The following is an 11,257-nucleotide window of genomic DNA, read 5'->3' on the forward strand; positions in this document are numbered from 1 at the left end:
CCGAGAAAACAGACATGCTCAGCAACGGAGGTCAGCAAACATGTGAGTGGTAGAGAGGGTGCACTTCAGAGTAAGAGTGAGGATGTCTGGAGTACGACAGGAAGAGACGGTTATGAAAGAAAGGAAAGTGCTCTCAAGAACAAAAGTGGGCCACTGGATTTGCGAACATAGGGCCAGGAAGCTAGATCTTTAAATAGCAACTGCCCTTCCGACATCATGAACCGTGGGATATTCCTTTTCACTGTGTGAATATATGTCGCTGTGATTGGTTTAATGAAGAAACTGACTGGCCTATATCTGGGCAGGAGAGATTGGACAGGGGAGCCAGAGTACGAGAATTCTGGGAGGAAGAAGGGAGAAGTCAGAGGATATGCCAACCAGGTGTGGAGGAAACAGGATGAGTAGAAAATGGGGTAACAAGCCATGAGTCATGTGATAAAGTATAAATAAATATGAGTTAATTTAAAATGTATGAGTTAGCTAGTAACAAGCATGGACTATTGGGTGAGCATTCATAATTAATAATAAGACTCTTGTGGTTATCTGGGAAGTGGCGGCTGTGACAGAAAACTCTGGCTACAATGAACTTTTCCTAAATGTGCTTTGTTGCATGAAGAGCAGATGAGGAAGGTCTTGCATTTTTCTCCCTGGAGATTAACTTGAGCATACTTTATTATATAAAGCCCTTCACAAGAAGGGTTGCCAGTCTTTCCCTGCCAAATGGCTTCCTTTAGATGTTCATCTTCATGTGGTTTCCTTTGAGCTCTATTGTCCCATCACACTTGGTTGAGAAAAGGTAAAGGCAGTCACTCCACTGCTCAACACAGTGCCAAAAGCTATGTATTAGTATTATTAGTACTAATAACTGTTCTCAGTATGATGTAAAACAGAAGACCAGGATACAAGTCAGTCATACGTAGAAAAATAAATATATATAAAATAAAAATAATGTATGTAGATATAAATATATAATGTAGACATATATACATGGAAACACATATTCTCTCTCATGTATGTACACACACTTTTTCTGTGGAGCCATAAACAACTATCTGTTTCTAACAGCTAGGGCACTCATGATAGCCAAAAGTAACCAACCCACCAAAATCCAGCTTGGTGAAAGGAGCTTATCGGGGCTTCTCACAGTACATGTGTGAACTGTTGCTTTATGGGAACGCGGTTCCTTTGTTTGCCTTTCAAGCAGCTGGATACCTGCAATGTTCCATCCTCTCAGTGGAAGATAGTAACACAGAAGCCTCATTGGGGAGACGAGCTTTCTTCCAACCTCCCACCTCCTACTAAATTCCACTAGCCTGTGTTCTCTACAATCTCTAAGACCACTTTTATATGGAGGACCAGAAGCGGGAAGAATAGCTGGACTCCTAGATAAGAGCCCTGTGACTCTCCTTCTTCCGTCTATTGGGCATCACTGTACTTAGTTACCATGGCTACTGGATCAAGGTAGTTGTTGAAATCACATTGTGCTCTGCTCTAAGTTACTCTGTATCGCAGGAAACTAAATTTTCACTCTGCTCGTCTATTTTGCCCAGAGAGATTCTATTTTTCTAAGTGGCTTCCGACTCCACTTTGAGAATGGAGAAATGATTGTGATCCTTGCATGGACTTATAGACAGTTCCATTTCCCTGCACCACCCATCAGCACAGACGGATAAGTGACTCATTCATAGAAACAGAAAGGGATATGGTCCTACGAGTTTGGCCAAGTGAACTGAGACTCTAGAAAGAGATGGCTTCGTTAAAATAATCTTAGAGAAACATGTGCCAAGAACTTACTGGATATAATTAGCTAAGGCAAAGGGATGACTACCTCAGTTTGATTCCACAAAGAAATGCACACCCAACCTAGTAATGTCAACAATCCTCGGACATGTTGCTTGTCATATGTGGGTTAAGGACCAGCAGGTAGAGAAGTCCAAACTCTCCTTGGTGTCTCAGCTGACCTCCACCCTGTTATTGACAAGACCTGCTCAATTACCCTTCTTTGTTCTTCATCATTCCCTCCAGTTCCTTCACAGGTCTAGGTTCTGTTCTTTAGCTTCTTCAGTGGACTCAGCAACAATAAGAACATGATGGCCATGGCTGAAATTCATGTATGACTTTGAATATCAGTGGCTTCAATTCTCCAATCAGGCTTAATGGATAAAACATAAAACCATATGAAAAAAAATCTATCAGTTGTCTATAAAAAAAAATCATCTTAGCCGGGTGGTGGTGGCGCACGCCTGTAATCCCAGCACTTGGGAGGCAGAGGCAGGCGGATCTCTGTGAGTTCGAGGCCAGCCTGGTCTACAAAGAAAGTTCCAGGACAGGCTCCAAAGCTACAGAAAAACCCTGTCTCGAAAAACCAAAAAAAAAAAAAAGTCATCTTAGCTTTCAAGATAGGCACCACCTCAGAATGAAAAGATAGACCAAAACAATTCAGTCAGTGGAACCAGGAATTGTTTGCCTAATAGATGACAAAACAGGCTTAGAACTAACCTAATCAAGAGAGCAAAGCGGGACACTTCACTGTAAACAAGGAAACAATTAGCCACAATGTTTTCTCGCACTTAATAAGTATGGACCAAACTCTTGTGTGCACAAGATCGTAAGACTCATGCTACTAGAATTAAAGACATAAATTAACATCAATCCACTAATAGTAGGTGGCTTCCATGCCACACTTTCTCAGAATAACAGTCCATTTGAACAAAAAAATTAAGCATGGAAAAATCAGAATTAAGTGACATTATATTAAATGGATTTAAAAGAAATCAATAGAACATTTGCAGCCAAACAATGAAGAATACGAGTTTGACACAGCAGCCCACAGAAACGAGCCCAGGACATATACACACACAAAATCTTAGCAAATTCAATAAGGCTGAAATAAGTCTGGCTATCCTATCTGTTCCTAATGTGATAATATTTAAAATCGACACCAAACAAATCTATAATAGGTAAAAAAAAAAGTGGAAATTAAACAAGAATCTGACAATGGCCGTAACTATTATGTAAAATTACACTTCATTTCTGTGACTGACTTTACCAGAGTGCTAAACATCCCCTAAAGGCCCCAATCACCAGGAAAAGTAGAGAGGAAATGAATGACACAAACACAAACTAACTGGAGTAATTTTCTCCCATTGATTTCATGAGAAACTGCTCACTACCCCAGGCTTCAGGTGACCTAGATCTTTTAGGATTGAGGTATGGAAAGCCCTTTGTGTGGAGAAGTTTCTCTCTCTTTTTCCTTTCTTCTTCTTTTTTTTTTAAAAAAAATCTTTATTCATTTTACATACCAACAGTTCCCTCTGCTTCCCCTTCTTCCCCACCCAATCTTCCGCAGCCGTTGGTGACTATGTCCTGACTCTTTTCCATACTTGGGGTTTTATTAGACATATAAGGTTCCACCACAGCCGGCTCCTGATTCATATCTCTCCCAGTCCACCCGAAAGACTGGATTTACTGCAAATCCCCTCCAAGCTCTGCTCTCGGGACTTCATCTGGTGCTTCTTTCCACTCCCTCCGCCATGAAGCCGTCAATTCTTAGCTCTTCGATCCAGTTTTCCAGATTGAAGGTGGGTCCCCGACTCTAAAGAACTTCCTTGCCCCACCCACTCACACCCACCTCAAACAGAGGTGGTACAACACTTGATCTTGACTGCAGGAAGAATTCTCACAAATTACCCGCTGGCTAAGTACGCCACCTCCTAGAGCACTTAAAACTTTTATTTCAAAACAACTGGGCAAGACAAACCTCTTCCATAGCCACTACCCCTGTTGTTGGCATCTCTGTGTCTCCAGGTAGAGGACTTCCCTCAGCCTTCCTCTTCTGAACTGGGGCGTGGGTTGGGGATGCTCAAGTGCTCAAATTTCTAAACTACTAGATCCCATCCCAGACTCCTGGCTACAGGGGGATCTCAGACACCTCGCCCTGTCCAACATCAAGTTTCTCAGTTTTGTCCTTTTCCTTCTAGTTGACTTTGATGCATAAATATGTCTCTTCCTGCCTGAGGCTTTCTCTTCGTGTTACCTGGGTGCCTCCAGGAGAGAGGCTCCCATTTCTAACATGGTGAGCACACTCAATCTCACCCATCTCCTGCTCAGTCACTCCAAAACTGTTCCAGCATGGCATGGCTACGCCGATCCCTTTCCTCATCGGCACACGCAACCATCCCTGGTCATGTTTTGGCTAGCATAAATTCACAGGCCTCACTAAGAGGAAAACAGACCTCCTTTATCTGACGGGACAGATACCCCTCCCCACCTCTAAGATACCTCTAAATTATAGGACAAATGTGCAAACTATTTGGACACCCTCCAATTAGAACCAGCAGGATTAGTATTACCCATTTCCTCGGCATATATACAGCTTCTGTGGCCTATAGCCCATCTATATTGACAAGATACCTACCCTAGAGACATCCCAGTAAGGCAACTTGATCCTTCACTGTGCTGTCTACCATCACTATAAGCCTGCCTCTGACCACCTCTCCTACTGGATAAGATAACCGGTTTTACTTATTCCAAATATGAAAGTCTTCCTACAGAGTTGTTGCTCAGTCCCTATGCTCACCCGTATGTCTACTGGCCTATGTATTACTAGGTCCTCCTACTATCGAGAATGCCCAAGGCATTCCCTGGCCTCTTCCTGTGGTTCACAGCCAGCCATGATAATAGAACACCATCTTCTTTCACACCTCCTCATCCTGTTGTCTGGACACGCGGTTTTAGTTTTGTTCTCTGTGCGGTGATCAAGTATTCAACAACAGCAGTTTAAGGAAGAAACTGTTTCTTTGGCTGACAGTTCTAAGTTACAGTCTGTTGTGATAGAGAAATCAAGGCAGCAGGAAGTTAAAGCATCTCTTAATGGGGTTCACTGAGGCGAGAAGGGCCACCCAAAATAAGGGTGGACTAAATGAGAAGGAGTGAGAAGCACGAATGCATTACTTGATTGCTCTCTGGTCTTGGCTCCACATATAATGGGACGAGATGCTTCAAGGTCGACGGTTTTGTGGCTGGATTTCTGCATTGTTGCCCAGGTCTCTCTTTCGGTAGCCTTCTGAGTAACTTCCTCCACCAGAGAGACTAGAGCACAGGAGACTGGAACATCAATGGCCCCATGAGTACACGTGCTTGGCCTTTCTAGGTTCAATGAGTTGTGTGAACATTGTCATTGACAATGAAGCCCTGCCGTCAGATTTTGGAGAACTGACCTCTTTTGTGGTTTGAGGGGCTAGGGTAGCTATAGGCAAAGGAAAGGGGCTCTGCCATGTCAGTAACACACTGTAACACTCCTTATTTCAAGACATATGAGAAAGCCTTAAACAAATCTCTCACGGAATAGCAAGAATCCAGCCTCCATTGCATCCCTTGACAGAGATAGGAGGGACTAGATCTCCCAACAGCAGGAAAGGAAAAGCGTCTTTGCCTCTTCTTAGGTGAGGAATGTTGCTTTTATGTAGATCAGTTGTATTTAGTCAAAGACACAGAAAAAATATTAGTTGATCATGCTTCAAAAACCCAACAGCAGGAGCAAGACTCGTTGAACAAGTGGTTTCAGAACTCAATGTGGACTTCTACCTGTTGTGTTTTCTTCTAACCATTTACAGGCTTCCATCCATTGGTCTTTCTCTAATCACTGTGCTGGCCTCGTTTACCAAGACCACCATCCGACACACTGCGCAGACAACGTGGGGGCACCATGCGTGAACATGAGCATACAGATGCCACTCTCCACTCAAAGACTATGGCTTTATTGGCTTTTCTACATGTCTCCTTAAGTTTTATATTCATTCTTGATTCAGTTTTAGTGATTTGTTTTTAGCCATTGGCAAGTGCTACGCAAGTTATCTCATCAGTTGGCCAAGCGTCATATCTAATGCTTTTTCCCCCTAATCCATTGCTTCTCTGTCATGGCCACCATGGTAACCTGTGACTCTTGATCTAGTGAAGCATGTGTGCTTGCCTACTATTAGTTGCTTTCCTGGATTTTTGCCACTTCCAAAGAAAGAGCGTTTTTGTTGTGTTCCCTATTGTCCTTTCGTTGCACGTGAGAGTGGCTTCTATCTCCCGGCAGTGAGTCTCTGGAGTTGCTCTCCACAGGGCTCGGCTTTGGATAGGCACAATGCTCCCGCTCCCCAGGCAGGACTGAGTAATTTTGGTGAGCTCTGTCGGTGCTCTCGCCCTCATCTCATTGAACATCTGCTGAGCCGCAACTATTCTTATCACACCCAACTACTAGCTTCCAGTAATTGCTGGCTAAATACTGTATTATTTTAAATAATGCCTTCGAGCAGACATTGTTCTGGAGTCTCATTCAGTTGAACTCAGGCCCCCTGGCAACAATAGGGAATTAAGCTCTCTCTGTACCCTGGTATATTAACTGGGCTGTAGGAAAAGATGGTTTACTCCCATCCCGCTACCCTCCGTGGATGCTTTCTGTGTGTCAGCAATATGAGTGGTAGAGAGACTGGTGCCTGGCTGCCCACATCACCAGCTCCGGATCTTCCACAAGCTGGTCACCAAAGACGGAATGGGTCATATTCATTGTTGCCAGAACTACCTGGAACAGATCTCCATCAGAAAGACAGGAACAATGGGAGCTGCCTCTCAAAGGCCACTAGGAAAGGTCCCTTCGCCACAGATCTGTGATAGAGAAGACACTGTTCCCTTCCCCAGCTGCCCTTCCCTGATCATCCCACACAACAGATGGGAAAACTGGTGGGCATACACACAGCGCTGGGATGGTGAAGAAGGCGTACAAGCCTTGCCAAACATGGGCCCATGAAAATTAGCATCTTCTAATGTCTCAGGACTACACAGCTGCCAGAGGAGCTCTTCCTCTTGGGAAGCATCATATCCCAGCCTAGTTTCTGAGGACATAGGAAAAGTCATTGTACGAGTAAGAGTGGAAAGGGCTGGGTGTTTGTTCTGCCCATGCGAACAGTCTCCTTCTCTTCTTACAGAGTTGGCATCACTTTCAAAAAAGAGCTGGCTCTCAGTTCATTATAAATGATTTTCAATTTGTTGCAGGGCCTTTGCTTAAACCCGAAGGATGTTGGAGGGCTGCCTGAGCTGCGAAACTCTAGTAATATACATCTAGCCACGAGAGAGGGCTCACTGGAAGTCTTACACTATTACGAGCTCTATTTTGTCTTTATTATGATTTTTCTCATGTCATCTTTTAATAGAAGGAAATTAATAAAGGTCGGAAACATTTACAATAATATTTTAATGTTCCGGTATAAAACCCATGACTCATCCATCTGGACATAGCTCCTGGCATTTCTTTTTCAAAATCATTACGGCTTCTCATGATTCTTCTTCCCCACACAGGCTCTTGATATGCGTAGGCTTCCGTGCGCATTCCCTGAGTATTTTGAGTCTCCTCCAGCTCCAGCTGTGGGCTGCTCAGTGTGGGCTGCAATTATTAGCACAACTGACCACGCCCCGCCAGTAGCCCTTGCTGGGCAGCTACTCAAACGAATTTACTTTACAGGATTGCTCTTAAGTTTAGGGTTTGAGACTCCTCAGGCTATAGTCATCTGTCCCCACTGTCTCTCTGCCCTCACCACCTGTAGAAAGAAATGCCAGTCACCGTGCTCTGACTGTCTGTGAGTATGGAATCTTCACTTCCTTCAGAGAATTGTACCAAGGAGCCTAAAAATTAGGGGCTTCTGCGTGTTAGACACATCTTAACTGAAGGGCTAACTCTTTCACCCTTCATTTATTGCAGGATAACCAGAGACAATATGAAGTCTAGCACGTAACATAGACTATTCTTCAACTCTAGGACTCTTTGAAACCTACAAAAGGATTCAAATTCATTTAGCACCATAAAGTTAAACTCTCTTAAGAACATACACCATGCTCCTGTCTGTGGGATCACTGCTAACAGACCTCTTCTCCAAAGGACAGACCACCACAGTGGACCCCTCAAGCCCCTAACAGACCTCTGATCCGAAAGGACAGTCCACAGCAGTGGTCGCCTCAAGCCCTTTGGATCTCACTTTATTTGGGAAGAGCCCAGTAATAGGACCATAAAATTTTCCTCTAGATAAAATCAAGCTTCTGTTTTTCTTTCCTCTTTTCCCATTTTTCTTTCCTTCCTCTCTCTCTCTCTCTCTCTCTCTCTCTCTCTCTCTCTCTCTCCCTCTTTCTCTCTCTCTGCTATTTATGTCTCTGATAACCAATAACAGTAGCCTAATTTGTTGCCTTACTCCATTATTTTGGGCAGTATATATCATTATTCCCCCAAATATCATTTTGCACGCATTAAAAAAAATCACGCTGACCTATTTGAATACAAAAGTTCTTAAAGTTTCACCTTTTTAGTGTTACACTGAACAGCTGTGTTGAGGCACACACACTCCAAATCGGCGAGCTTAAGTATCAGAAACCTGTCTTGTCATTTTATAATCCACAAGTCCCCGAGGGGAAGGGATGTTCTTGAAGGCAGAAATGGAGTCGTCCATTTCCTGCCTTCTCTCTGAGTTTTGATCATCTGCTGACAGTCTCTGACACTACCTAATTTCACACGGTATTCTCCCTGAGCAGGGGCTGCATTTAGATTCCTGCCCTTTGAATGAACACTGGCCATATCACATTAGGGGCCCAGCATACTCCATTATCAGTAATCGCCTTCCTAATTAGGTCTGTAATGACTTTGTCCCCGAATGGTTTACATTACAGTTAGTATTTTAGAGTCTACATTTGGAGTGGGACAAAGTTCAACTCAAAGCCCTCAGGTGACTTAGTTTATGGAGTTAGACTAAGTCACTAACTGAGGAAATCAGGGGATTGTCAAAGATGCACTCTTATCACGGCTATGTTTGCTTGTCAGTTGGACTACATCGGAAATGAGCTACAATCCAGAAATGGGGAAAACGGATTTTTGCTTGATTGGAAGTGGGGGAATTCGCTTCTAGTCTGGACCTGTGAATTAGGAAGAGACATGGTCCCCATAGGCTCATATATTTGAATGTTTGGGCATTAGGGGGTGGCACTATTAGGAGGTACATCCTTGTTAGGGGGTAGGTGTAACCTTGTTGGAGGAAGTGTGCCACTGCGGGTAGGAATTGGTGTTTCAAACGCTCAAGCCAGACCCAGTGTCTCTTCTCCTGCTGCCTGCTGATCTAAATGCATAACTCCCAGCTACCTTTTCAGTACCATGTCTGCCTGCATGCACCACACTTCCCACCATGGTGACATTGGACTAAACCTCTGAATTGTAATCCAGTGCCAAATGGATGTCCTCCTTGTAAGGGTTGCTGAGGACATGCTGCCTCTTCACAGCAATAGGACTCCTAAGACAATCACCACCCTGCATTTCCCCTCTAGAAAGACTTCTCTCAACAGTTTTTAAATCAGATAGAATGTGTTCAGTTGGCAACACTTTGCGTGCGTGCCCATGTGATATTCATTTCCTGATCGGCAAGTCTTACGGCTTCGACTTTCCAAGAGGAGTCCTTTACTTTACCAGGACAAGGAGAAGGGTCACAAATTCCAAGAAGGGAGACCTAATGAGCCAGCCACAAAATTGCTAACTTCCTACTTATCCTTGTTTAATATGCTAAGAAATTCCATCTGAGTTGTAAATTATCAAATGGGTTTGCACTGAAATGTATCAAGGATGAATGAAGACTCTTTTCTTTTAGGGATTTCTTTTTGCCTTTGTAAAATACAGGCATATCTAACTATATCTATATCTATATATCTAACTATATCTATAGATATAGATGCCAGGCTCTGGAGATGAGATCTTTTTTTTCTTTGCCAGCTCAGTAGTGAAACTCTAAGAGAATGCAAGCAAGAATGGCTACTAAAAATCTCTGAAACATAGACAAGAGCAGGTTGTGTGGAAGAATTCAGGAATTGGAAATCCCATGGCTCCCAGTGAGCCTGATCACCATCTCTTGTGTTCCAAGCATAAGCTCAACAGAGCTCCAGATGTGGGGTACACATGGGAGAGTGAGCACAGGAGATACAAAAAAAGACCAGTTGGCCACGGAGTGAAAACGAAGGGATGCCTAAGGGACCACAGTGTTTCCCCTTCTTCTTCTGCATTCTCTCAACAACCCAGTATAGGCAGTGCCTGCTCCTCTGCTCAGAACCGAGGTGCTATGACTGCACAATTCTACGATCCTCAAAGCCAGATTTGTTTACTATTAATCTGGGCCTTCACAGAGGTGGGGAGTGAACACTGGGGTCAGAGATCTACTCTCATTGGTCCCCTGGATGATGGATGCCATGGTAATAAGTTGGGGTGAGTTAAGACACACCCTTTCAGTCAGGCAGATGATGGTGGTCTTGGAAAAGGTGTTTCTGGTTGGCTCCAAGTGCTATCATTTAGGTGGCTGTCTCCCTTAGGTCGTGGGACTGAGAGTTGTCAATACTTGGTGGTGGTAGAGATAAGGTGGTTCTTGAGAATAGAATTGAAACAATTTGTTTCCTTATTTTGGATTTATACTTGATACTTCACCATGCAAATGTAACTTTTGAGAATGTTTAAGTCAGGGGTTGTAAAGACAGCTCCATGGAAAAGAGCACACACTTTTACACAAGACCTGGGTTTGGTTCTACATGGTGGCTCACAACTATCTGTAACTCAGCTCCAGACAGGATAGCTGAGACTTTCTTCTGTCCTCCTCGGGTCCCAGGCACACACATGGTACACACATGCATGCAGACAAAATCCTTTTATACAAAAAATAAACATAAATAAACAAACCTTTAAAAGAGAATGTTTAGGGTAGAACAAAAGCATCATTTTGCCTCTCTTCAAACATTTAAAAACCCTTAGAAACTGGTCACAGTATTACCAGTGCCCATCACTGACTTTTTACGGATACTTAGTATATTTGGTGGGTGGCAGGTAAACCAAATGTATTAAATACTATGTTTGGTACATTCTGACAGTGTTGCATAGGGACACATATGTATTTTCCTTGGGCTTTTTAAAATCATTACTTCTTTGTATCTACACTATCACCCTTGAGTCATTTAGCTCAGTCTACCAAATTCTAGAGATACTTTAGAATGGAACGTTCCTTGACGATAGAGTTACAGTTTATCCTTTCTCTGTAAAATCCCCTTCAACTGACCATGACTCTTCACCTGATGATATGGGAAATTAACCTGAGTTTGTAAATGAACATGTTTCTATTTTTAAGGCTTCATATCCAAGACATAGTGAAGAGATCTATGAGCGAGTTTTATGTTGTTTCAGATCCATTACAGAAACCGATGATTG

Source organism: Alexandromys fortis, unplaced genomic scaffold, assembly GCF_014885135.2.
Source record: "Alexandromys fortis isolate MF-2015 unplaced genomic scaffold, M_Fortis_MF-2015_v1.1 scaffold_39, whole genome shotgun sequence".
Lineage (NCBI taxonomy): Eukaryota > Metazoa > Chordata > Mammalia > Rodentia > Cricetidae > Alexandromys > Alexandromys fortis.